Source organism: Lissotriton helveticus, chromosome 7 (genome assembly GCF_964261635.1).
Source record: "Lissotriton helveticus chromosome 7, aLisHel1.1, whole genome shotgun sequence".
Lineage (NCBI taxonomy): Eukaryota > Metazoa > Chordata > Amphibia > Caudata > Salamandridae > Lissotriton > Lissotriton helveticus.
Window position 1 is genome coordinate 1658704996 of NC_136068.1, and position 26553 is coordinate 1658731548.

Consider the following 26553-nt stretch of genomic DNA (forward strand, 5'->3'; position numbering starts at 1 on the left):
TGGAATAGTAAATTAAACTATTCACTATCCAGCGCCCAAAAGCATTATGCGTTGTAATGGTATGCGTTGTAAAACTTGCGATGTAAAGGTAGGCGTTGTAAAAGTATGCGTTGTAACGTCATACATCCCCTCTAAGTTATGCATGACTGCTGTGTGCCAAGCTACCAGAGGGTGAGCAAAGGTTAATTTAGGGTTTGCCTGCTTCTTACCCTGACTAGGATTGTGGTTGCTGCTTGGCTAGGGCTCACAAGCCAACCTAAAACTCATTTTCTAACAGAAGTGCTCTGTAGTTCTTTGATAGGGCTTGACTTCTCCAAGTTCACCCGAACAAAGGGACATCTCACGGGAGTCTCTGACATATGTACCAGCTGCCTATTTTCTTTCAATCCATTCAAATCCACTTTTCGAAAGTTAACATAGGTATATTTATATGTCAACGAACATTCTAAAAATTGTTCTACTGTGATTTCTGTGCTGCTTTTATGATAATTTTTTATCGAAATAAAGCCTTTTTGACTGACTTTGAAAAATGTAAGTAAGAACTATAAAAAAAAGAAAATATACCCATTTCCAGATAGCTTAGTCTAACAAACAGAAGTCAAGTCCTCTAATATTTGCAAATTTGTAAAAGGGGAACTACAGTGAGCTAGCACGTGTTTTAGCACCCTATGACTAACAGAAGTGGGAAGTATAGTTTCATGCAATAGTTTAAAAAAATCCCCCCAAAAAGGGAAAGAGACTTTAAATTCAGCTTTAGTCCCTCGTTTTTCATGTACTTCAAACTACACAGATATGAGGCAAGGAAACTGAAGATTCCCACTGTTAAACAAAGCACGAGTCACAACAAAGAGGTAAGGGCCAGGACATCTGGCTATTCTTAAAAAGGGTCGTATTATACAAAGTGCACAGATAATATCATGACGTGGCATTGCATCTCTATTTCTCTTGGGTAAAGCAGACTAAATCGCGTAATGAAAGGTTTTGTCTGACACCTATTGAGCTTCATGTGTGAATCATGTGCGTTCAGATGAGCAACATGTCAGGTCAGAGAGTATTTTTGTGTAGACAATAACACCAGATGACCACCAGCTCCGAGACATTTTATGGAGGCGATAAGTCATGAAGTAAAGGGAATTCGGTGTTGTGCATCAGAATAAGTGATGACACTGAAAGAACTGGGAGCAGGGGCAGCATTTGAGACTAATAGTGGTTTCCCATGACACAATAAGTGGCGACTAGAGGCATGTACCTCAAGAAAACGTTACATTTCCCCCACTTGTGTGAAATACGGGGTTTATCTGTATTTCATATGGGTGGGCATCTGGGTGAAATGTGTATGTAGGATGCACCTCCCTATAACAGGCACCTGAGATGCCAGCTTCAAGCTGTATCTACATTCAGAGTGAATGTTGCTACAGCAGATTGTACCACTGAACATCGAGGCTAAGAATATTGTGGGACAAGAATATTGTTGTCATAATACCGAAGACTAAAATATCAAAATGTAAGTGCTAATGGAAGAAGCATAGATTTACTATTCAGAAGATGTATAAATAGTCAAGGAAAATGTATGTGGAGTTCGATATACAAAATCAATATTTTTCTTTCGATATTTTGGATTTTATATTTTGTCCCAGATGTCTGCCTTCTTCGATATTATGGCTTTGATGTTCAGGGTGCACACCCATAGAGCAGGTCTTGCCGGCGAAATCATTTCTAATTGAACAGGTAAGTAACTTTACTGTGGTTAATTAAAACCATTAAACCATTAGCAATGAAACTAACTTTCAAATGCACATAAAACATTACAGCTAATCACAAAACGAATCTAATGATAAAACCTTAAAACACAGAAGTTGGAATGTGGAAACCAAAAATCAAACCACTGAGCTGTTCAAAAACGACACCTAGCAATTTGGCAAGACTTTACAAATTAGTATCAAAATTCGTCTCCTAGTAAAGCTTTAGGAGCCCAAGAAGCTGGAATGGGCTAGGATAGAGTACAACCTAGGTGCTTTCAAAAATTGCCTGTAAATATGTTGCATACCAGCATGGTCCAGTTATGTTCTTGGTGTTCAGACAGTGACTTGCTGCTACCCTGCAGCTGGTTAGATTGATATGCGTTATATATACATTTCGTTCTCTGCTAACTGCTTGGCAGCAGCACAGGATGTGGATAAAAAGCTCAGGTCTGTAGGAGCGCAGCCTGCATCCTAAGGTGGAATGGAAATCTGAAGACCATGATGCTCTGCTCTCTTTTATTGTGAACAGCATGAATATCATGAGCACTATTTTCTGCTGTACCAAGTTGTTGAAGTTTGTATACAGATAATACTGAGCATTTAAATTGTTGTGAGATTAATGATAAGATGATGATTAATAATAAGAATTGGTTCTTAGCAAACTCCACAGTACCTTCTGCCCGACTTATTGGAAGTGCCTGGGTTTTCAGGACTCTTTTGAGGATCAGTCTAACTGCTTAATCGTTCAATAAGTGGGCGATTTAGGGGCGTAGCTAGAGCTTGTGGCGCCCGGGGCTATCCCACAGGTTGCCGCCCCTGGTGGTTGGGGGAAGGGGTGCGGGGAATAGGTACGGCGAGCAATTGAAAGAGGCCCGAGAGACATGTAGTATCGCTGCTAATAGTTACCTCGATCAATCATGCAAGTTACATACATGACACGGTCCAAGGCTACACAGTTGAATACACTGGTGACCGGGACAAAGGAGAACACACAGACTGCATAATCGAACTGGGGACTCAGAAAAAACGCATGTAACATCCATCAGAGAGATGCATGAACGATTACCTGGTAATCCCCTTAGCACAATGCAAACGTACACATACATCACACTGTTCGGGGATCCATCATCTACAGCTGACATTAAATGACCAAACATCATGGTCCCCCCATTAAAGCAGTGGGGACATGCACAAACGTGATGTGCTCTGACTTGAGGTACAATAATGCAATGACGAACTCAGAACAGCATGAACTACTGAGGGGAGGTGGGGGCAGGGTGGTACACATATAGCCTGGCCTTAGAACAGATTCACACCAGTCAGACACACGCCATTGCAGCCAGAGACTTTCTGCCAAACTCCTAGTGCCTACTGCTTGGTGCTGATCTAAGTTGGAGTGTGTGCAACAGCTAAGTTCAATTCAAGTCAAGGGAGATTTCTAATTTCTGAGTATCTTGTCACCAACCTAGTATCAGCCTGCATTAATTGATAGTTGCTCTAGTGGCCCACCACAGCAGCAAGCCACTATAGCAACAACAAAGTTCGACCCTGCAGGGTTACAGCATCACCATCCACCAAAGCATCCAGGCCTATCAACAGTGCCGGCTTCTTAACGGATGTGTTCTCATTCCTTGAGAATCCCAGGCCCCGCCAACTTGTCATACCAGCACCCATCAGGATGCAGAGCCGTAGCGGAAAAGGCACCTGAAATCAAACACGGAAATGGAAAATATAGCGGTGTATGCCAAATAAGAACATGCCCCCATGACACGATGCGGGCAGAGCACATTTCGCTTAACACCCTTGACAAGGGAGATGCCGTTGCCGTGTCAGCACGAGAACACATCTCCCCGCCCTTCACTTTAGGGGGTGTCAGAACACATCCATCTTGCTCTCCCTACACCCAGGGCATGCAGCAGTACGGAACACATCAACCTTGTCCCCCCTAAGCCGCATTGCCTGGCGTGTCCACCTCACCCTACTGTACGGCAGTGCCACAACATGCCCCCCTACATTTCCCTTCACTCTCATGCCTGCAGTTCCAATCCACACATCCTTCTTTGCTCCCCCTTGACCCCAAATCACTCTGCACTGATTTCAATGGCCACAAGGCAATGACCATATAGCCCAGTCTGTTCCTACTTTGTTTTTATTATTATTACTGTCACCCTACACTAAATATTACGGCTGCATTGCTCTGATTATGAAGACTACCCAGGCTCTGCACAAATAAGGAATTCCAATTTTCTCTTATATTTGTGGTTTTTCTGCCACTAGAATCATCTAGCAATCAAAACAGAAAACGAGGCCCACCAGATCTGCGTTGGGGCTGCAGCCAGTGCCCCTTTCAGTATGATGTTGGCGCTGTTCTCTTTATACATTCATGAGGAAAGCCTACATGCATGCACACGCCACCTTTCCCTTGTAACACAGTTTGCTACCGCTCACATTTTGTTTGCTTTTGATACTTGCACAAGTGCCACCAATGCCTATTTAATGTTTGTTCTTGTGCCTGAGTGTCTCCCAGTTATTTCAGTATCATACCTCTAATTGTACTTTGTTTTCTCTTGTAAGCTGCACACATGTCACTTTTTCCTCCTGTAATGCACCGTTTGCAAACCTCATGTATTTTGTTTGTTCAAAATTGTCACTTTTGCCTCATGTAATTTAATGTTTGTTTTTGTAATTTGTTCACTTGTAATTGTCTCCTCATGTATCATTACTGTTCCTAATGTGAAGCGCTCTGACACCTTCGGGAAAGTCCGCGCTACATAAAAATGCATAAATGAAAAAATATTGAAATAAATACGAGAATAGGTCACAGTACCTTTCACTGCGAAGCGTCAGTGACTGTAGCTGCAGAATCGGCTCTGTGTGCTGTCTCCTCCGCACTGTACGCAGCGCCCGATGCAGCCAGGCAGCCAGGCCTCTCATGATGGTGCCGCGCCATTGAGGATTGTGAGACCGAGTCTCAAGGGGGGGTGAACGCATCAAGGCAATACTACTGCTGACCCTGAGTAAGTCTGTTACAGCGTGAGGCGGCAGCCTATCACCCTTTAAGGGCTATTGGATGGCGGCCGCGGGACGGGTGTAAAAGGAATTGTGTCACTACGTCCTGACGTTGCGCGCGCGAGAAGTGCAGACTAAGGGTGATAGGCTGCCGCCTCACACTATTCCCCTTTAGTCATATTTCTGACGCGCGCAACGCCGGGACACACTTATTTTTACTCCCGCGGCCGCAATAGTCAAAAAATACAACAGTAGGGCGGCCATGCCGCCCCCAAAACAGTGCCGCCTGGGGCGGACCGCCCCCCTCGCCCCCCCCTAGCTACGCGGGTGGATTTCTAGAGTTTGAATAGCATCATTTACATAAGTCGACCGTGGCTTTGAGATTGAGTTTACTCCACTAAATAATTAGCTGATTATAGATATCAAGCTGCCATGCTTGGTGCTGATAACCTGATGATAGAATTGTAAAGGCCAGCTTTGCAGGCGGGATCTTGCTTTGAAATGAAATGAAATGAAATGAAATGAAATGAAATGAAAAGCAATTTCTATAGCGCAACTAAGCCGCATAACCAAAAGGTACCAGCTATTAAGGAGAACTCCTATTGTGGGTAGGCCTTGATGAAACACCAGGTTTTGAGCGCCTTTTTAAAAGAGGATAAAGAGGGCTGAGTCCTAATATCCTGGGGGAGTGAATTCCACAGCTTGGGGGCAACGATGGAGAATGCTCTATTTCCCCAACGTACCCTTTTGGCACGAGGTACAACCAGCAGGTTCATCTCCGCAGATCTAAGAGCTCTGCCTGGCTGATAACGAGTCAGCAGAGCGCTTAAAGGATCCGAAGACCCTTCCGACAAGGCTCTATAGGCTAGACAGAGAATCTTAAAAGAGATCCTCAGATGAATAGGGAGCCAATGGAGAGTCTTTCTAGCCAAAGTGGCAGAAGAAGCATTAGGAAGTGCCAGAAAAAATCGGGCAGCAGCATTCTGTACGACCTGTAGTCGCGGAGTGAGCCCCTTGTTGGTATCTGCATAAAGTGCATTGCAGTAATCCAACCTGGAGCCCACCAATGCCACTACCATCTGTTTCCGGGCTGGGAGAGAGAGATAGTGAAGAATTCTCCTGAGAATTTTTATGACCCCCCAGCAAGTGGCAACCGTGCGATTAACCTGAAGAGTCATGGACAGTGAGGTGTCAAAAATTACGCCAAGATTTCTGGCTGACTGGGGAGGAGAAGGACAGGTTCCCAGCGCAGGCGGCCACCACTCATTAGACCAGATATCCTGATCTTTGCCAAAGACCAGGATCTCAGTTTTGTCGCCATTCAACTTCAGGAAATTCTGAAGCATCCAGTCAGATACTGTCTGCATACAGATCCTGAAGTTGGTGGCGGATGTAGAAACTGAGTGGGCTAGTGACACCATGATTTGAGTGTCATCGGCGTATGACACCACTTCCATCCCCTGAGATTTTACTAACCTTGCAAGGGGTGCGACATAAATGTTAAATAGGGTCGGACTAAGAGCCGACCCTTGGGGCACCCCACATTGCAAGGATTTAGCAGGGGAAAGAAATTCGCCAAGCTTGACTCTCTGCTCTCTATGCTGTAAAAAAGAGTGCAGAAGGTTAAGAGCCGCACCGGAAATCCCTGCCTCCCTCAACCGAGATGTTAAGATAGAGGGAGACAGGGTATCAAACGCTGCTTTGAGATCCAGAAGGACCAACACCGTGGTTTGACCAGAGTCTACCTTCATACGGATGTTATTTACCACCATAGTCAGAGCGGACTCCGTACTATGTGCTTTCCGGAAACCATGCTGGGATCTGTCGAGATACCCAGATGAATCCAGAAAAGTGGAAAGATGGAAATTGAGGTGAGACTCAAGTATTTTTGCGGGAGCGGGTAACAGTGAAATAGGTCTAAAATTTTTCAACTGTTCCGGGTCCAGCGTGGATTTCTTAAGTAGCGGCTTCACTATCGCCCTCTTCCACACTAAAGGGAAGATACCTTGGGTTATAGAACCGTTCATCACCTCTAGAAGAGGTGGAAGCAGTGTGGATCTACAATCCTGCAGGATTTTCAAAGGACACGGATCAAGAGGGGATGAAGATTTAGTCCTATCAAGTAGATTCTCGAGTTCTTCCAGAGTGAGAGGCGGAAAGTCCGTTAGAGTGTTAGAGTGGTCTCTAGACCAAGCTTCTAAGCTAATCAAGGTTTGAAGAGAGGAATCATCTACAGTATTTCTTTGTGTTTCCAAGGCCAGGTAGATATCCTCACTCTTTTTATGAAAAAACTCTGATATATTGTCACAGAGCTCCTGCGAGCCCACTACTGGATCAGGCACCTGAAGGGAGCAAAGTGAGTCGACGATCTTGAATATCTCCCTAGAGGAGGTAAGGGAGGTAGTGAGATTAGTAAAATACTGCTGCTTTTCTCTAATGACAGTAGACTTATAGTCTGTTAACAATTTCTTATGGAGTTCCCTTTCAGTTGGATCCCAGGTTTTCCTCCATTTTCTTTCCTGTCTTCTGCAGCCTTGTCGAAGAAGTCTCAGTGATTCCGTATACCACGGGGCTGTGGGCTTACGGCGAGCAGAATATCTAAAAGATAAGGGAGCTAATTCCTCCACCGCCTTAGTGATAGAATCAGAGAGTAGTTCGGCTATTTCATCCACATCTCCTGAGGAAGAGTAGCCATACTTCTTTATAAATGGCGCCAGAGCCTCATTAGTAATGTTCTTAAAGCTCCTTTTTGGACCTCTAGTGAAGGCGGGGAGTTCAGACATTCCTTCCAAAGAGTAGGCCATCAGGAGAGGGATAGCAAGATGATCAGACCAAACTAGGGGCACCGGAGTATCTACAGACAATCTTTCGTCATTAGTGAAAACTCCGTCCAAAATGTGGCCCGCCAAATGTGTCGGAGCTTTTACAAGTTGGATACACTCACAGGCTGCAAGTGCGTCCACCAGCCTATTGGTATCAGGATCAGTTAGATTATCCAAATGAAAGTTGAAATCCCCAAGAATGGCCAGATGAGAGTTGCCAAAATAGGGTTCAAGAATTCTGAGAAGTTCCTCAGTAAAGGAAGCTCTGGAACCAGGCGGTCTATACAAAAGGATTCCAGAGAAGGAAACCGAGGGGGCACACAAGATCGAAAAGTGTAAAGCCTCAAAAGGATCCGAAGCAGCGGACAAGGGTTTAATCGTACACTGCAGGGCGGTGCTACAAAGAATGGCCAGTCCACCTCCTCTACGTTTAGGTCTATCCTGTCGGAACAGATTATACCCTTCAGGAATAGCCATCAGTAAGTCATGGCCCGAAGACTCAGATGCCCAAGTTTCAGTGACAAACACCCATTCCGGCTGCCTATCTGTCACAAAATCATGGAAAGCGATATTATTTTTAATAAGGGACCTGGCATTAATCAAGAATCCCTTATTTGTCGACAAACTTTCAGAGGAAAAGGAGTTATTCCTGAGAGCCGACGTAGGGAAAATAAAGGGTAGGACTGCTGAATCACACGTGTGACAACAAGTAGAGTGCAAAATACCATCAGGAGAGAATTTATGAGTACAAGGTAAAATAGGGGGCTTAAGAGCTAATAAATCCGAAAAGGAGTAATAGTAGGATACCTTTGGTCGTAGGGGAGAGAGTCCAGCGTCCAGCCCGTCCTCAGCGCGGACGGGCGTAGACGGGCTGAACTCTGGCGTAACTCCGGCGTCAGTCCGGCGTTCCCGCTGCGCGTGTCCGCTGCGCGTCAGCGTGACCTCCATTTAAAGCCTTCTAGCGTCCTTCTGATGACTAGAACGCGCTATGAGCCCACGCAGACCCAAGATGTCCGCCACAGATCTATACACACCGGGGGAAAGGGCCCGCCCAACAGCGGTGGGTTTCAAATCATTTAACGTGCAAGCGAGGGGACAGGGAATAAAAGCAGGGGAAAATGTGATGTAAACAAAATTATAACACAAATACCAAATAGGAAGTTTTAAAATCAACGAGTGGCCGCTCTTAACTCAGGGACCACCCACAATGCGAGAGTGTCGCACGAAATAGCTGGAATTGGCTTTGATAAACCTAACTCAGGTGCAGCTGAGCCCTAGAAATGTCTGTATGCCTTACATTGAATCTGATCAAGAATGGAAGCTCTCCTACCTGGAAACCATTGAGGACCCTATATCAACGCTGGTAGTAATTTCGCTCTGGGTACCTTTAAAATTGGAGCAGCTGATGGCTATAAAGTTTTGCTTGTAATCGGAATAACCAATACGGTCAACCAGCACCTCTACTCCTTAGTTTGTTCAAGTGAAGTCTAGGGGAATTTCTCTGTTAACATATGCCAAGATAGGTATGCGCACTACTATAGCTCAAGGTGGTGGGACCCACATACCATTTCTTTGACACTTTGTTTGCGTACTTTCTCAAAACCATTACCTTGGTTTTAAATCATTAAGGGACAATTTATTTTCCAGAGTGAAATAATTCAATTTGTTGAGTACTCTTTGAAGACCTATATATGTTTTGTCCAGTAGGATAATGTCATCAGCGCATTGCCGAATTTAAATATGGTTGTGGTATATTTTGTAATCAATTAGCTCTTCCTAGAGTTCTGCCACTATCAGCTGTATAGAGATTAAAAAGGGTGTGTGGGGGCGGGAACACATCCTTGTTTTAAAAGTCGATTTGAGGGTATTTTTATTGTTACCCTGTGTCCTCCCCCAATTTTTAGGAGCATCCAGATATCAGAATATAAAGATATTCATGTATGTAGTAAATGTGTCAAAATGTCCCATGTCTTTAATTATTAGGTGATCATTTTAGGAACAATGCAAAGCATTCATGCTGGCCAACTCACAACGAATAGCTTTGAAGACTTTAAATTGTGGTGTGGTGCTCAAGCGGGTGCAATTGTGGCCACTTTAATGAATACATTTGGTGAATTGGCATTCCTTTCCACCAAGGTTCTGGCCATATCTACCCGCAAAGAAAAGTCCAAATGGCCACACCGTGGTCGACTTCCCAGCCGATTGAATGGTGCTGATCTCCTTTGTGGTTGAGGATACTCCTGTTAAGAGCTTTCGAAGCACGAGATGTACAAAGTCCGAATAAATGTTCTTTGAAGAGCTGAATTTGTTCGGAGTCTAGAACAAGCCTAGAAAAGATACTATGGCGATGCACAGCTCTAACTCTGGAGTTGCAGAAATATGTATAGAAGAGCCATCATGAAGGCAAACATATATATTATATATATATTACCAGGTGCTTACAAAAATATGCCAATAACACTAAAGCTATTACCTGCCCTAAAGTTTCAATATTACACGAGTTTCTGGATAACTTGTGTGGTGAGCTAGTAATATTCCTTAAGGAGAAATTAAAGTGATTTCTTAGCAGTTTATAAACGTGCTCTAAACTTAACTGCATACCCGTAACTGCTCTTATTTTTGTTTTCTGTGATGTCACCTGAGAAGAGACTATACTCGTCATGCAATTTGTTAAGCTGTCCTTCTGCCAGAGTTACCCATGCCCTTTGTGTTTGATACATTATTAACAACTCGTACCTTATGAAAGCAGAGACTAATCCCATGTCCCCAAACATTAGCTCCCTATTTCAAGCAGTCAGTGGCGCTTCAAATTCATCGAAAAGGCCACTGTTTTACACTTTCAACAATTTGTGAAATGTACATTTACAACCTCTGTGTGTCCTAATGGAGCTCTGCATGCAGTATAGTCTACAATCGTGAATATGGTGAGCCAAGGAAGTCCAGTCTGGTTACTGTTACAGGCCCCTCTGTGACGTCCAATGCCTCTGACCACGAAATATTGTTAGAATGGCTGCAGGAGCGCTCTGGGTAGGTGCAAAAGCCCTCAAATGTATGGAATCCATACTTACAGGTTGATGAATCCTTATTTACAGATTGGTAGACTATGGTGTCAATGGACTAAGAAAGTGGAGACCATCACAGTGGAATGCAATGTGCTTCTGTGGAATGCATTGTGCTCCAGGAGTCTTCTATGTCCCCCCTTTTGCAAAGTGTATGCATTTAACCATTACACACCTACTACTAAAAGTCCTGGGGTCAACTTTCAAAAATACGCTGGCAACGCACATGTGGTGTTTCTTCTGGTGAGCAAGGCTTCCCAGAAGTATACTGTAGAAAACTGTTGACAACTTTGCTGAGCTTCAGAAAAGGTGTTACCCGTGTGAGGCATAAACACTACAACCACAGACACGCAGGCACTGATAAGCATCTGCGCACTCACAAACACACGCAAACACACAGACAAAAAAAGACACACAATGGGTGCAAGCAAGAGTAGCTCTGGAGGCAGTGAGTGAGCACTGTCTTGCGAATTAAGTGTGAGTGCCTCCCACACTCAAGGGGAAGAAGCAGAGAGAGTGCTGCTGCTGTCGTGGTTGGGTAGGAGGGAAGAGGGTGTGCAGGAGGGAAGAGCGCGTGCCACAGTTCAGGGCCGGAGCGGCGGTGCTCGCGGGTGTGTGGGTACTCGAGAGGAGGGGGGCCTTGAGTCTCGCCAGTGGTGGAGCCTTTAGCGGAAGCAGTGGGTTCCCGCTTCTCGGAGGGTTCCCTTTTCAGCTATTTTCTTCTCCATTTCCTTCCCACACTAGAAACCCTAGAGGATTTACATACGTTTTATAGATGTGAGTTTTTTTCCTACACCTTAGCAAGAAGGTACTTATTTTTCCCAAAACGACATATCGAGAACCCCTTCCTAATATATCACCTCACTGCGCTGCTGTGCGATGCTGCTATTGAGGGGAACGCGAAAAAAGGAGGAAACAGCCAGGGGCGTTGGTCGACCAGTTGCAGAGCCCGCTCTTCCTGGCAGCGTGACTAGACAGGAGGTGGTGAGGGGCAACGCGAACCCCAACCGTTAGAACTAACCGCGGGGTTCTTTATGGCCCGTATCATGTCTCTACAGCTCAGAAGACCGAAGGTCATAAGGAAGGCTTTACAAATACCAGCGTTAAAAGGAGAGAACGAGGGCGCAAGGAAGAACAACGACGGGGAGATAGAAAACGAAAAAAAAGGGGGGAATATTGAATGGAATAGAGGGTGATAGAAAGGTAGGGAGTGTGATAGGGAGGATGGAAGGGTGAGTGGGTTGATGCTTGAGTGGTTGAGAGGATGCGTGAATTAATAGGTGGATGACAGAGTAAAGGGAAACCAGGTATGAATGGATGGATGGTTCAAATGATGGATGGATGGATGGATGGATGGATGGATGGTTCAAATGAGGAATGTATGTATGGGTGGATGCATGCATAGATGATGGATGTGTGAGCAGATGGATGGAATGGGGAAAGACTGCATGATGGAGGAAATAATGGTGAAATAGTGGATCTCATAGGTGCAAGGATGGGTGAAAGGATGAATGGATAGATGTTTGAATGGAAGAGGACAAGGGAGCTTTTCTAGGGAGTGTTGGGCTCACTTGTTTTATTTTTTTGGTGCCATCAGAAATTTGGTTGCAAGTAGGGGGCATTTTAATTGTCACTTATTCGATTGGGTCAGGTTAGTCTGCCTAAAGAGTGCTTCAATTGTGCCTCCATTGCCGTGCATACGCAGTGGAGCTTCTGTGCAAGGAGGTGGCGCTCGTTGATAGCAGATATGTCACTCTATCCCATTTAACATGCATGCGACAAAGCTAGTCCTACACTTTATGGCAAAGGAGCTTTCTCTAAATATTCACCTTAACAAAGCAGCACAATGGGTGCCAAGTGAGATTTCTTTCTCCATAATAAACAAGTCTCACCTAAAATGCTTGTGATGAAACTGCCTAAGGTTTAAATATTATGCAATTGGTGAAATACGGTTCGAAAATGAGGATTATTATTTTTGAAAGAGGAATCCCAGAAGGCAGAAAGCTTTAGCCGAGGATGGCTCCACCAGGCAGAATACTGCTTCTTGGCCATTCTGCGGTAGCCTGGAACTCATTTGAAATATCTCCGGTAAATCTTAACTTTTAAGGTTCCGAAAGTCAAACAAATGTTTATGTTTCAACTTTCTGATTGCCCTTGAAAAATGTCTTCCTAATCACCCCGTTGCTCCTAAACAAGTTGGCGAGGCTGCTACGGTCCAGGCAACTGTTTGAAAGTGAAAGAGACTGGCTCACTTGCTGATCATAGGCATGGCTTATGGTATGGTCAAGTTAGGTCAACTCTAATGTGTTCATCCTGTTCTCCATTAAAGGTAGCACTTCTTCAGCCTTTTGAGTCCCTGAATAAAGGAAGTCTTCTTTTCTGAACATTGATAGAAGTTTGACAGCCTTGAATACAAGAAGAAGCAGGGCTAGGCCTTAGCCAAAGCTCCTGGGCATCTGATAGTAACCTATGTCCCATGCCTTTGCTGAAATATTCAGAGCCTTTACTTGAGGGTACAGGGGCTTCAAACTCCAGAAAGGCGCTATCTTATTAAAATGAGGAACCACCCTACATAAACCATCCCTCACAGTTGGTTCTGGATATCCCCCAGCTGGGAGCAGCGAAAGATTCCAGATCAAAGGACTGTCTCACTCAAGGCCTCTTTTTGGCATAAACATGTCAACAAGCCAAGCCTGAGCTAAGCCTGCTGCAATACCATCTGTACATGTACATTCCCAATCAATGTCTCTTGTATACAACATTTACTCTTCCCCAGCTTCCTGCTAGCAATGCTGCTTTATCGTTTTCTGTCAGAAAGGCATTTACCAGTGGGCTAGTTGATAGCCCTAGATGGAAGAAAAAAACAAGTGGGTTACTGCCACCAGGCTTCTAGCTAGCACAAATCGTTTTTAAGATGTATATTTATGATATTTTGCACAAACTTTGCCTCTTCACTAAATGTTTCAAAACATATATATGTTGTAGTTTCTTTTCCTAACCTGAAAATAATAACAAAAAATGAAAAACAGCATCTTCTATGGGAACAGCCACAGTGTCATGTACTGAAAATGGCACTTTGTAACTAGTTACTGTTAATATACAGCAAGCTCAACGTTTATAGATTAAGCACATTGCCTTGATGGCTATAATGAATATTTGGGAGGTGAGGTGTGATTGGTCAAAATGATTTCTTTTAACATTTGCCTATGCATGGTTCTAGGCTGCAGCCAGTCCAGCTACAATGGCTGGCCCATTACAGTCTTTCATGTGGGTATGCAGATGTATACTGCAGCCCACGTGAGATTCAATCTTTATGCGGTTGCTGCATTACCTGTCACACGCTGTTTTGGCTAAGCTTAAGAATGAAATAAACACATTGACGTTTGCCAACTTTACTCCATATTTAGTGGGCGATTGATAGATTGATAGTTGGACAGTGCCCAGGGTCCAAAAGAGAGCAAATTCAGTCTTAATTGTGAAAAAATGAAGTGTGCCTACAAATAAATGTAAACGACCAACCCAGCTGTTTTACAATGTTCACAAAACTGACGTTAAAAACAACAATATATGGTTAATTAATAAGATAACATCTTCTGTCTTAGTGGGGGATTCAAGATCTAAGGGCATAGAAATGGGGATCAGGGGGGTTACTGAGGTAAACGGAAAGAGGGATATCTGGCAGAAGGCAGGCATTCGGTTTCTACTTGTAAAGAACCCATTTGTTTCGCTTTTTAGATCATTGATTTTTAAGCTCTTGAGTTAGTCCAGAATCCAAAACGAAGTCTCACCCACTTGAATGGTATACTGCAAAATATAGTACCTCTCTTTTAACAAAAAGCCTGAGGTGCTTTGTCTCTGAGTAGGATGACATTCACACATATAACACGGGTGTACACGTGAAAGCTGAGCAAGGATGACTTTTGTCTTACGCAGCCATCATCTGCTAATAGGTAGGGCTGAGGCAGGTTATGATAATTTCAATGTTTAAATGTGGACACAATGCATCCCTTTAATTCAATTGGGTTGAAAGGGAATGGTCATTTCCTTTTACTAAAGTGTGCTGGCTCAGTGCTGTGGCAGAAGAATGTGTAGACATAGGGCCAGACATATGAATGTCTGATTGCAAAATACTGGTCGTAAAATCCTACCAGTTTTTGTTACAAAAAGTAAAGATTTTCGATAGCCAACTTTTGTACTAATAGGTCCGCTCTTAAAAATCCAAATTGTGGTGGGTCAGAACCAAACCTTCCTCATAAATATTATCGAGGTAGGTCGCAAATATTGACTCACTATAATTAGATGCCATTTTAGCCAGCTGGCATCAGCAGACTACCATGTCTGTCATCGCATTCGGCAAAGTAAACGTTTTTTAAAGTGCAGCCCAATTTCCTTAACAGAAACTAGGCTGTGTTTAAAAACAAAACTTTACTTCCTTTTGTGTTTGCTTGTTGTTTGAGAGTTTGAAGTGGTCATGTTGACCATTACCTACTCCCAAATAATTTTGTAAAAGGGTACTACCCCAACGTGGGGACCGGTAACGTTTGAATGGCTTAGGACAGCTATTTTCATCCCAAATGATTGATGCATATGGATGGAAATCAATCAATCAAGTTCCTTTCAAATAGCAACGCTAATCCATTTTTAAACCCATTTTAGGAGTGGGTCAAACGTTAGTGGGCCAAAAGTTACTACCTCCTAAAATGGGTTTAGTACATTGCTAAAAGCAGTTTTTGGAATGCAAATTCGAAATCTGAGCATTGATGATTGGCATATAGAACAACAACCATATTCAGTCCATTGTCTGTATTAAAATAAGTTCAAAAGGTACATTTATTTTGAGTTTCACCCAAATTCAATTCTTTCATATACATGAACTATGATTTCATGAGTTTTTTGACTTAATAACATGTAATCTTCAATCAATCAGGGCTTGTAGAGTGCGACCAATCACCCATAAGGATCTCAAGGCACTCTGGGGTTCTGCAGTTCAGTCCAAGAGCCAGGTCTTGCGGTCCTTCCTGAACTGAGGCATTGATGATGATTGCCTGAGGTGCAAAGGTAGGGAGTTCCAGGTCTTTGCAGTGAGGTAGGATAAGGATTTTCTTCCAGCTGAGGTGTTGCGGATCCGTGGGATAGTGGCCAGGGACAGGTGGGTGGAGTGGAGATGCCCGGTCGGTGTGTAGAAGGAGAGGCGGTGGTTGAGGTATTCGGGTCCGGTGTTGTGGAGGGGCTTGTTTGCATGCATGATGGGCTTGATTGTGATACTTTTGTTGATCGGGAGCCAGTGGAGGTCTCTCAGGTGACCGGAGATGTTGCTTTGGCGGAGGATGTCCAGGATAAGTCTGTCGGAGGTGTTCTGAATGTGATGCAGTTTTTGGGTAGTGCCCGCATAGAGTGGGTTGCCGTGGTCGAGCTTGATGTTGATGAGTGCCTGGGTGACCGTTCTCCTTAACTTGTGAGGATCCATTTAAAGATCTCTTGAATCAGGCAGAATGTGTGGAAGCAGGAGGATTAAATGGCGTGTGATTTGACTGTTCATAGAGAGAGGCATTGAACATTTTGTCAAGGTAGCGTGCGTGGTTGGTGAGTGGATGGTCTGAGCACTGCTGGGCACCAGGATTTGTCCCATGCAGAGGGAGTGGAGCCCAGGATGATGACTTCGGTTTTGTTAAAGTTTAGTTTGAGGCAGCTCGCCTTCATCCAAGTGGCTACTGTCTTCATCCCATCGTGTAAGTTGCTTTTAACAGTTGTAGGTTCATCAGTGAGGGAGAGAACCAGCTGTGTGTGATCGGAGTAGGAGAAGATGTTGAGTCTGTGGTTTCTGATGATGATAGCAAGCAGTGGCATGTTGATGTTGAAGAGGGTGATGATCAGTGGGGAGCCCTGGGGGACTCCACAGCTGATCTCTATAGGTTCTGAGGAGAATGGTCGGAGCCTGACTCCCTGCGTTCGGCCAGTGAGGAAGGAGTGGATCCACTATAATGCTTTGCCTTGGAAGTGGGTTTCATGAAGTCTTGTGCAGAGGGTGTGGTGGGATATGGTGTCCTAGGTGGTAGAGAGATCCAGGAGGTTGAGGGCTGCGGTTTAGTCTCAGTCGATGAGAGTGCAGATGTTGTCCGTTGCTGCAAGGAGTGCAGTAGCTGAGTAGGGGAATTCACTGTACTCCTAATAGGCCGACGAAAGGCTATCTAAATCATTGACCCATTTTCCAAAACAGGTTAGCTTCTACTGGTGAAAGGAGGGGGAGGTTGTGAACTGCACAGGCTTTTGCAGCATCCCCCTGAAAGTTCAGTCAGGGAATGTTGTCAGCCTAGATAAAGGGCATTGGACAGACTCCTGTCTGTCCCTTCCCACAGCAGGACTCTTTGAAAGTAATCAACTTAAGGGGACAGCGTTAACAGAGAAAGGAAATAGCACAGCGCTTCTCTGACCTTGCACTTATAAAACAATACATATAGCAATTCTCAGACTGCTCTGTAAGGGAATGCAGGCAGTGGGATAATTCTTGAATGTGCAGTAGGGAGAAGAGAGGGCAAGGTAGCAGGATTCTACCAATTGCTAAGGATTCCACTAGGCCTAGGAGAAATGTAGATGACGCCAGAGTATTTGGGGTAATTTCAGTAATCACACATTACTTTTGAAATTACCAAAATTACGCCAGCTTGAGTGATTAAAAGTAATTTGGGCAAATATCTTACCAAAGAAGCATTGAAACAATAATCTAAGAGAGAGTGAGCATCTTCTGACTACTGCTGTCCGTATCCTGCAGCATGTAGTGCTATCTTCTTAGCGCAAAAAAGGCATTCTAAGGCCCATTTTTGACTCAAGGTTGCATTTTGCACTATGAAAATAGCCCTAAACGCTGGAATGGTGAGCATACTTTCTGTGGAGAAGTAGCTGCTCAAAATCGCTTATCAGTATCTATGGTATCCTCTTCTGTACCCCAAAAACAATTCACTGTGGCTGTCCCATGCTATGGACAGCCATACGTTGCAGAATGCAGCAAGTTGAAGTTGGCACTCATGAGTACCGCTGTTCCTTCCTGCACATATCCTGCGGTTGAGGTCTCCCACTCCATAGGAAAAAGTGAAGTGTGATTGTTAGAAATGAGGCTCTCTAGCTGGCTGTGGCTTGCACCCTGTCCAAGTAGGGACCCTTATTCTAGTCAGGGTAAGGGAGTAAAACACCCAAGATAATCCCTGCTCACCCGCTTGGTAGCTTGACACGAGCAGTCAGGCTTATCTCGGAGGCAATGTTTAAAGCATTTGTACATAAACACACAGTAACACAGTGAAAACACTACCAATGGACACCACACCAGTTTAGAAAAATAACAAATCTTTTTCGAAATAAAACAAGACCTAAACAGCAAAAAGCGAACATACACAAGCAAAGATATCTCTTTTAAAAGGTTCAAAACAGTTCAGTCCATAGGAAACGATAAATGTGTCACTTTTAGCACACAATACCCTGGATGCATCAAAATCAAAGGCAAAAACAGACGATGGGGAGGTGAGGATCTGGAAAAGCAAAGCAATGCGTTGGTTCCTTACTGCCAGGGGTGGCGATGTATCAGTTTCTTACTGCAGTGCAGGGTAGGTGATGCATGGGTTCCTACTATCAGGGGAGGTGATACTTTGGTACCTTACTGTCAGGGGAGGTGATGCATCTGTTTACGGACACGCATTCTCAGTTCCTTACTGCTGGGCAATCTTGATGAAGCCTTAACGAACAGGTGCATTGCATGGAAAATCTAGTCATGCTAGGTCAATGAGGTGGCAGCAAAACAGGCACTGCGCCGATTTCTCAGCTAGGTGGCAGATGATGCCTCAGACTGATTGTGGAGGTGGAGTTGTTGGTTCCCCGGAAAACTGATTAATACTAACTCACAACAGGAGAAAAATACACTGGCCGGTCCTACAACAATCTTCTGGCAGGTTGGCTTCTCTATATGAGATTATCATCCCAATCCTACGGGAAGTGAACAAGTTTATAGCCACAGAAGGTACAATTACCTTTTTAACCTGTGTTGCAGAGACCCATGAAACATTGGCACCTAAATTGGTTGACATATTTTTTCCAATAGGATTTTTTATTGGAAAAAAGGCCAAGCATTTCCTGGTTTGACTATAGTTGTTGGGAGGCCAAGCTATTACTGATAGACACCATTAAATCGAAGGATAGCTCTCAAATTAAAATAAAGGGCATCTAACAGAGAAACCACTGCTTTAGCAAAAAAAAACCTGGGAGATGGATACATGGGATTCTCTGAGAAGGGCCCTAACCATCAATGATAGGAAGGCCTTCTGGAACATAGTTAATACAGGCTGTAGTTAAGGGAAGCAGGCGCTTGAGCCCAACATAGCAACAGATCTGGAGGGTACATTTTCAGGCCCTATACACCAGGAGGTGGACGGTACCACCTTAGTTCAACCAAAAAGTCCTCAGCAGAATACACATAGAGGAACCCTTGAGTTAACCATGACCGAAATAACTAGTGCTGTTAGCAAAATAGCCCGTCTAAAGCACCTGGTCTAGAAAAGATACCGATGGATCTCTTTCATGCAGAACCAATATTCTGAGGGACTTTTTTGTGGGCTTTATTTAATGCTATATTGCAGGGAATGGCGATCCCCGCTACATGGGCTAGAGCAGAAATGTTCCCAGTATGTATAAAGGGTTCACCTCTTTTGCCCGTTAATTACAGACCCATTAGCTTAATTGATGTAACCCGGAAAATCTTTGCCCAGGTATTGTTGGGACGTCTTCAGGACTGGATGGACAAACATAATATCCTGAGTACCGTCAAGCTGGTTTTACGAAAAACATCCCCACCATTGATCACATTTTTAGGCTCCAAATTCTTTATTGGAAAATGGTGTCAACAGAGGGTGGCAGTCTCTACCTAATATTTGTTAATTTAAAAATTGCATTTCACCTGGTACCCACGGATAAAAAATGGGGAGTTAGTGACATCGGGGTCCCTACATATCTCTGGCATATGCTTAGGAGATTGCATGAAGGCAATTATGCCCAAATCAGTTATAGGAAACATGGCAAAATTACCTCACCTCCTGTAGTTGATAGAGGAGTCAGGCAGGGATGTGTGCTAGCGCCTACCTTGTTCTGTCTATATATTAATGAACTGGTCGACATATTGACGAGGAGAAGGACATAGATGCCCCGAAGATAGCTTATAACAAAGTATCAGCACTGAGGTTTTCTGATGATACTCTCCTGCTCTCTCTATCACCAATGGGCATTCAGAGGATTCTCGTTAGCTTTGTAGGTTTTTGTAAGAACAGGGGGCTGGAGATTAACATTCAGAAGACCAAACATATGGTCTTCAACCCAGTAAGCATGACATATCTTAATCCTTGTCTGAATGGACTACTTGCTCTCACCCCTGAGGCGGAAGCCGGGGGCATCTCTGTCTCTCTTGACCTTTTATTCGCAATTTAGCAATTTAGCGTGAGTGTGACACTGTTATATTTACGATTGAGTTTATTAAGAATTGTAAATATTTTAACCTGATGCTCTTTTAAATTCAGCCATTGACCTCCTTGCTTGTTCTGACGAGAGTAAAATCGTCACAGGGGTCCTTGCTCTCTCTCCCCCGGCGCAGCCGAGCACAGCGCTCTCGCCGGCCGGGAGAACGCGGAACCGCCATCTTGGGGGGAGGCAGGGTAGCGCTCCAGCTCCTGGACGCCTCGCGCCCTCCCTCGTTATTTAAGGTTCGCGTGTTTAGTATACTGCAGATTACTTGCTCTCACCCCTGAGGCGGAAGCCGGGGGCATCTCTGTCTCTCTTGACCTTTTATTCGCAATTTAGCAATTTAGCGTGAGTGTGACACTGTTATATTTACGATTGAGTTTATTAAGAATTGTAAATATTTTAACCTGATGCTCTTTTAAATTCAGCCATTGACCTCCTTGCTTGTTCTGACGAGAGTAAAATCGTCACAGGGGTCCTTGCTCTCTCTCCCCCGGCGCAGCCGAGCACAGCGCTCTCGCCGGCCGGGAGAACGCGGAACCGCCATCTTGGGGGGAGGCAGGGTAGCGCTCCAGCTCCTGGACGCCTCCCACCCTCCTTTCACCCTAGAAGAATGGATAAAAGCAAGGGGTCATCCCGCCCGCGCAGCGGGCGGGCGCAGCGGGCGCGCCGATGGCGCGCCGAAGGCCGCGCCGGGCCCGCGCCCAGCGCCGGTCCCCCTGTCTCTTGCTCCCCAAGTATCTCCTGGTCTATCGACCAACTTTACTCCATTCGCCAAGGCGCCTGCAGCCCTACCACCTGCTGTAATCCTCACAGCCTGGATAATTCCACCTACACTTGCTCACGCTGCAAATTTGTTGTCCCTGTTGCCTCTAAATCGATTCCTCAGCCTAAGAATGCCATGACTCACCAGCCCTCGACCACCTTAAAAGCTGCCCTAATTAATTGTAGATCGCTACCCGCTCATGCCGCTGATATCTGGTTGTCGCTAGATTCCAATAACTGGGACTTATTATTTTTGACAGAAACATGGCTTAAAGATTCAACTAATCCGGACATAAATTTGGCCATTCCCCCCGGCTATCACCTATTGGGCATTAATCGTGACAGTCCTAAACCTGGCGGGGGCCTCGCTGTTATCGCGAAATCTCACCTCAAATTAAACATCACGAAAATCCCCAACCTTGGCCTCATTGAAGCCATGTATTTCACAACTAGGGATTCCGCAAGCATTATCTTTGCCGGCATCCTGGTTTACAATCCCCCCCCGGCCACCGCCTCGTCCCTTAGTGCCTTGATGCACTCAATCGCAGACTTTTCACTTAAACATTCCCACTTCACAGTGTTAGGTGACTTCAATCTTCACATTGATAACCCTTCCTGTGCACAAGCTTCTTTATTCCTGGAAACTCTACAAGGCCTTACGTTGTCCCAATTAGTCAATGGCCCCACTCATAAAGCAGGCCACACACTTGACCTTATTTTCACTAATCATCCTGGTATTTCCTCTTTCTCCCCCCTCCCCCTCACTTGGTCAGACCATTATCTTCTTCCTTTTGATATTTCCTGCCCTGCTCCTCCCCCTTCTGCCTCTCTCAACAGAGCTAGCGGTCGCAAATGGACCAAAGTTACCTGTGAGTCTATCGACTCCTGCTTCCAGTTTCAATTCAAGCAGTCGGGAGATCTTGACAGGGAAACAGAGAGATATAACTCTGCCCTTATCTCTGCCTTGGATCATATTGCCCCGCTAACCCCTCTGGCATCCGCCAGATCCCGTCCTTCTTCCCCCTGGTTCTCCCCAGCTTTACGCGAGGAAAAGAGCAGATGTAAGCAGCTGGAACGGATATGGCGCCAGACCTACGATCCTACTGCCAAATCCACGTACAAAAACGCCCTAAACAAGTTTAAAAAACTCAAACGCTCCTCGATGAGAGCCCACTTTTCAAAACTTATTTATCAGGCGCAAAATTCATCCAAAACCCTTTTCACCATTGTGAAGGATTTTATAAATCCCCCTGCTTTAAAAACACAATGTGTTCCCACCCAAGCCCTTTGCAACGGTCTCTCAGATTTTTTTCAGGATAAAATCATCAAACTCTCCTCCTCCTTTGACACCTCTCCACTTAGTCCTCAGACCATTGCTTCTCATCCTTCTCACTGTTCCTTTACCTCTTTCAATTTACTCACTCCCGAAACAGCTCTGCCCCTTTTCCATAAAGTTAAGTCGGGTTCGCCATTAGACCCAGTCCCGGCCAAAATTATGAGCACCCTCGCCCCTGTTTTAATCAACCCTCTCCTTTCCATCTGGAATCTCTCCCTGGCCTGCGGCCACTTTCCTGAGGTCTGGAAACATGCCAGGCTACTTCCCATCCTGAAGAAGCCGGGCGCTGACCCTGTTCAACTCAGCAACTACCGGCCGATTTCGCTCCTGCCTAAACCTGCTAAAATGCTGGAGAAGGTGGTTCAGGAACAGCTGGCTCAATATTTAGAATCTAATCAGTTGCTGCACGATACTCAGTCCGGCTTCAGAACTGGCTACAGCACCGAGACCGCGCTGCTAGAGGTATCTGAGACTATTAGGGAATCAGTGGACAGGGGCGAGGAGGCCATGTTGGTTCTCCTCGACCTGTCCGCTGCATTTGATACCGTCTCACACGACATACTCACTGCCCGACTACACCAACTGGGGTTTGGAGGCACAGTCTTAGCCTGGATTAAATCCTTTCTATCCGGTAGAACCCAAAGGGTACTGATGCATCCTTTTGAATCAGAAGATAAACCCCTCTCGTGTGGAGTGCCTCAAGGCTCTGCCTTGAGCCCCTTATTATTTAATGTTTATTTGGCCCCGCTTGCTAGGGTAGTTGAGTCCTGGGGGGTCAGAGTGGTCTCCTATGCTGATGATACTCAGCTTGTTTTTTCATTCAGAGACCATTCTGACTCCCTCTTTTCCAACTTCAGAAACTGCCTGGGCAACATTTGCACCTGGATGGCCACCAATCATCTGGCTCTAAATACGGACAAGACTGAGGTCCTTTTTTTTAGCCAGAAGTCTATTCCACCTGCTAACTTATGGTGGCCCACTGTCCTGAACCCCCCTCCTATACCTGTGCAGTCTGCCCGTAATCTTGGCTTTTTATTCGACAACACCCTTTCCTGTAAAGCCCAGGTTAACAAAGTATCAACGGCCTGTTTCAATAAACTTCGTATGATAAGGAAGATCTTTCCCTATCTTCCTCAGTCCTCCCGCAAAACGATTGTTCAATCACTCATTATGGCACATCTCGACTACGCCAACAGCCTTTACGCAGGTGCCCCTCTATATCTTATAGAAAGACTGCAAATCGTTCAGAACGCAGCAGCAAGGCTTATTGGTAACATCCCCGCTCGCAACTCAGTCAGAAGTTACCGAGATGAGCTACACTGGCTGCCCATAGCTAGACGGATTGATTTTAAGATTCTGATCCTTGCCTTCCGGGCTATCCATGGCACTTGCCCGGCCTACCTGAGCAAAAGACTCAAGATATCTTCTTCAGTGAGGCATCTGAGATCCAATAGCCTCCGATTATTGAATGTCCCCCGATTCAGGCTGGCTCGTAGTGGTGGTAGAACCTTTACCGTTATTGCAGCCAGGCTCTGGAACAGTCTTCCTCTGGACCTTAGGTTCATCGAATCGGAACAAGTCTTTCGACGCAAACTAAAAACCTTGCTGTTTCCTAAACGTTAACTTAATTAATGCTTCCCTGCTGGTCTTTTGGATGGTTCTGAACTTGGTAACCTCTCTTGCGATTTGACCTGTAATCATAGCGCCGGGACACCCCCGCTGGAGGTAGCCGCGCGCTTTATAAGCTTCTTAAATATAAATATAAATATAATGGTATCCAGCTTGAGAGGGTACCCGTATTTGAATATCTAGGTGTTACCCTAACAGAAAAAATGGACTGGCGACCACAAATAGATAAAACAGTCCTCAATGTAGACCAGACTACAGGTGTATTGGCCAAGCTATTTAGAAATTCTTTCCACAAACCCATTGGTCCATTAGTCCAGATTTATAAAGTGCAAGCAAGTGGTGCCACAATGGATGGAGTGAACTTTGGGGGCATTGTCCTACAAGAAATATAATTAAGTTCAAGAACAACTTCATTAGGCAGCTTTTTGCACTCCCTCCTACCACTCCACTTGTTCCTCTGTGTTTGGACCTAGGGAAGAGACCGATCGCAGAGGAACTAGGTCTCAGACCCCTAACCTTTTGGCGTTGCTTATGGGTGTCTCCAGAATTGGTTGCATACAGGTCGGAGCTAAAAGAGGTAATGGGTATTCCGGGTGCAGGGAAAATAGCGTGGTTAACACACATTAGGGACACACTCCTTCACATAGGTATAATGAGTTTATGGAGCACCCCAGAGGTAGCATGTCCTGCAATAACTACGATTGAACTGGCTAGGCATTATGGAGAAGGCAATGTTGCTGTCGGGATTGGCAGCAGCTCAAGGATAACAATTGCCACTAACCTTAACCTTGTGACCAGCGGAGACGACGTCAGAAGAATTGCCTCCCAATTCCTCCCGAGCACGATTCCCAACAAAGGGTGATTGAAACCTCTGCGTGAACTCGCGCCCCGGGGAAAAGGGAAGTGGACAAATAATAAAAGAGCTGTGATCTCTGTAGTTCCCTCAAGGTCTGGTCGAAAGAACTGCTAGGTACCAGGAAGGGCTTCCACTCTGCAGAAGGGGAAGATAATGTACAAGATAAATCACCTATTCTTTCCTGAATGGTAACTAATATATGGAAGACATCTATGTATCCCCTTACCAAAGATATACAGCTGAACAGGGCGATTCTTTCCCTTTTCCTCTCTAAAGAAATTAAATGACACAAGGATTGGAATTGTCCACTTCAAAGTTCATTGGAACATGTGTCTTTGTTTGGCAAAAAGAACGGAAGGATTCCGAATGTTATTCCAGAGTGAAACCCAAGACGAAATGTTGTCCACAACATAGGCGTTGTTTAACAGCACAATGCAATATTTGTATAACAATGCTCCGGACTTTCTCCTCTGCGGAGTTCTCCACCTTTTACTGGAAGCAAGTCACGTTCCCTATTCACTTAGAAACGAAAAGAATCGGAACGCGTCTTAGTATTCAGACGCGTTCAGAGCACTTTCGTTTTCATCCGCTGCCTGCAATATCAACACGATGCAACGCGTTTAAAACTGCACCGCGGCTTTTCCTGAAAGCGCACACAGAAATACTAGGCAAGACGCGGGGGAGGCGAGCCCGCACTCCAACCGCAAAAGTACTTGTCACAAGTCCCGAATGAAACACGATCCTATAACAAAGTCCCGGACAACAAAGGCTGTAGTCTTCTAGCTGAAATCCGGCGGGGAACACCATCCGCCATCCATCGACGAAACCAGAATAATTGACAAGCACCGTCTCAGCGGAAAGGAGGTGCTTATATGAGTTCCACCCTATGCCACATGGTTCCTGCCCCTAGGCATGCTGGTAGTTGCAGTTCTCAAGACAAACACCCTCCTATCAGATCTACCAGGGAAACAACGGAACCTTCGTGAATGATATGGGACGAGCCCTGTCGGCAATGTAATCGCTACGGAACCCCCACTCGAGGACAGCCGACCCGGCGATCGCCCAGGTCTACCAGGATGTGAATCAGGAAAGAGAGCCACCAACTCAGGACAATATAGGTTTTCCAGAGGCTCCCACGTCCTCTCCTCGGGCCCATAGCCTTTCCAATCCACCAGATACTGAACCCTACCCCTCACCATACGAGAATCAAGGATCGCCTGCACCTCGTACTCCTTCTGACCATCCTCCTCAACAGGAAGGGGCAGATCGGGAAGTCTAATACTGGGAGGACATGGCCGGAGCAGAGACACATGGAAAACAGGATGGATATGCCATGAATCGGGAAGGGAGAGCCTCATTGCCACAGGGTTAATGACCTCTACTATAGCGTAAGGACCCACAAATTTCGGTTTAGTTTGGAGACCCCTTTCAGATGAAGATGTTTAGTGGAGAGCCAAACCTTGTCCCCCACCTCATAGTCAGGCTCAAGGGTTCTTTTCTTATCAGCAAATGTTTTCTGAGAGGACTGCGCCTCAGCCAGATTGTGTTTAGCGGCTATAAGCACCGCCCGAAGATGTGCATGATGTTCATGTATACTAGGTACAGGGGAACGAACAGGCCATTCAAAAGGAAGAGCATTAGGGTGGTAGCCCTGGAGGCAGAAAAAGGGGGAACAACCCAGAGTGGAGTGCACAGCATTATTGTAAGCGAATTCTGCCATCCATAACAGGGAAGTCCATTTGAGATTGTTCTGCAGAGTGAAGCATCGGAGGTACTGTTCCAGAGTCTGGTTCAGGCGTTCAGTTTTGCCATCTGTCTGGGGATGGTAGCTGGAGGAGAGCCG

At 45.3% G+C, this 26553-nt stretch overlaps 1 protein-coding gene across 5 annotated transcripts in view; it reads left to right on the forward strand.

The window, feature by feature from the left end:
- The first annotated feature begins 718 nt into the window (after window positions 1-718).
- LOC144770644 (B-cell receptor CD22-like) overlaps window positions 719-26553 on the forward strand; it is a 681379-nt gene continuing 655544 nt past the window's right edge. For 3 of the 5 annotated variants that reach the window (XM_078655342.1, XM_078655347.1, XM_078655349.1), the window contains exon 1: window positions 761-851. The gene's annotated coding sequence lies outside the window, so the exon portion shown is untranslated. Of the gene's footprint in view, window positions 852-26553 lie in introns of all 5 variants that reach the window. The other 2 variants (XM_078655344.1, XM_078655346.1) reach the window with 2 other exon arrangements.